This window comes from Capricornis sumatraensis, chromosome 8, assembly GCF_032405125.1.
Source record: "Capricornis sumatraensis isolate serow.1 chromosome 8, serow.2, whole genome shotgun sequence".
In the NCBI taxonomy this organism is placed as follows: domain Eukaryota; kingdom Metazoa; phylum Chordata; class Mammalia; order Artiodactyla; family Bovidae; genus Capricornis; species Capricornis sumatraensis.
This window is the reverse complement of record NC_091076.1, coordinates 7,987,896-7,989,968: the sequence shown is the minus strand read 5'-3', so window position 1 is coordinate 7,989,968 and position 2,073 is coordinate 7,987,896. Positions and strand designations below refer to the sequence as shown.

At 45.8% G+C, this 2,073-nt stretch overlaps 1 non-coding gene across 1 annotated transcript; it reads left to right on the top strand.

Annotated features, from left to right (window-relative positions):
* Nucleotides 1-345: 345 nt before the first annotated feature.
* Nucleotides 346-418, top strand: TRNAE-CUC (transfer RNA glutamic acid (anticodon CUC)). Its single transcript has one exon. It is a non-coding gene; the product is annotated as a tRNA-Glu (tRNA).
* The last annotated feature ends 1,655 nt before the right edge of the window (nt 419-2,073 follow it).

The following is a 2,073-nucleotide window of genomic DNA, read 5'->3' as shown; positions in this document are numbered from 1 at the left end:
CCGGCGCTCCAGAGGCTGGAACCGCCACTACTGAGCTCTCGCACCACAGCTACTGAAGCCCATGCTCAACAAGAGAAGACACCGCGATGAGAAGCCTGCTCGCCACAGTTAGAGAGCAGCCCCCACCCGTCCCAACTGGATAAAGTCCATGAGGCAATGAAGACCCAGCACGGACAAAAATAAATAAGTGGATTGTAGGTTCCAGTGGGGTTAAAACTTTCTTGTTGTTGGGGTACTAGAGAGAGCTGAAAAGATATGGGTGTTAGTTAAAGAGTGGGATGCTTGGCATTGAAATTATGGGGAGAAGGTTGCTTTCATTATTGGCAGTGAAAATGGTAGGGAAATTCCCTGGTGGTCCAGTGGTTAGGACTCCACCCTCTCACTGCTGAGGACCCAGGTTCAATCCCTGGTTGGGGAACTAAATCCCACAAGTCATGCAATGAGGGCAAAAAAAAAAAAAAATTAACAGTAGTGCTTCCTGTACAAAGCTAACAGGAGATGTATATGTAAATTTTAAATTTCTAGTAGCTACATTAAAAAAGTAAAAGATACAAGTGAGATTAATTTTAATCACATATAGCAAAATGTATTTCAACTCATAGTCAATATAAAATTATTAAGGACAATTTATGTTTTTCCACACTAAGTCCTGTTCACACAACACAAGACTTAGTTCTGTACACAACAAAGGTCCATATGGTCAGAGCTATGGGTTTTCCAGTACTCGTATGGATGTGAGAGTTAGACCATAAAGAAGGCTGAGCCCCAAAGAACAGATGCTTTCAAACTGTGGTGCTTGAGAAGACTCTTGAGAGTCCCTTGGACAGCAAGGAGATCAAACCAGTTGATTCTAAAGGAAACCCAACCCTGACTATTCATTGGAAAGACTGATGCTGGAGCTGAAGCTACAATACTTCAGCCACCTGATGCGAAGTGTCAACTCATTGGAAAAGACCCATCAGGGCCTTTTCTGCTGGGACAGACTAAGGGCAGGAGGAGAAGGGGGTGACAGAGGATGAGATGGCTCGATGGCATCACCGACTCAGTGGACATGTGTTTGAGCAAACTCTGGGAGATAAGTGAAGGACAGGAAAGCCTGGCACTGTGGAGTCCTTGGGGTTGCAAAGAGTCAGACATGACTTAGCAACTGCACAACAATTGAAGGACAATTGCTTTATGATATTGTATTGGTTTCTGCCATTCATCAATATGACTCAGCAACTGAACAACAAAGCCTTTGAAATCTGGTGTGCGTTTTATACACACAACATATCTCACCAGTCACATTTCAAATGTTCAGTGGCCACATGTGACCAGTGGCTCCCATATAATACAGTGTGGCTCTCCAGTATGGCTGTGAGAGTGAGCGACTGGAAGGTAAGATCATGGGACAAGATGAGCTCAAGGAACAGAGAGGCCTGGCAGCTGGATCATCCACGTGTATATCAAAGTCTCTAAGATTTAAAATAGTAGTAAGTGAAGTGAATTCAAAGTGCTCAGTCGTGTCCAACTATCTGCGACCCCATAGACTATATGGTTCATGGGACTCTCGGCCAGAATACTGGAGTGGGTAGCTGTTCCCTTCTCCAGGAGACCTTCCCAACCCAGGGATTGAACCCAGGTCTCCCACATTGCAGGGGAATTTTTTTCCCAGCTGAGCCACCAGGGAAGTAGGATAGAGGGAATTCCCTGGCCGTCCAGTGGTTAGGACCAGTGCTTTCACTACCAAAGCCTGGGTTTGATCCCTGGTCAGGGAACTGAGGTCCTACAAGCTGCACAGGATGGCCAGCCAAAATAAATAAATGTAATAAAACAGGAGTTGGATAGAGAGAGTGGCAACAAGCCAGGAGCTAGAATTATTAAGAAATGAGCCATGCATGGGTTGGGAGACACTGAGACAAAGTGAGTGGCAAAAGCTGATAACTTGAGTTCAAACCTAAGTGTTTGAAAGGAAGAGGGAGTAGGATGTCCACCAGTGGCCTCAGGAAGGACACCTACCCCATCTCCAGGCAAGGCAGGAGAGTTGTGGAAACTCTGCAGGACACAAGGCAGTGAGCATGACCCCAAAGGGCA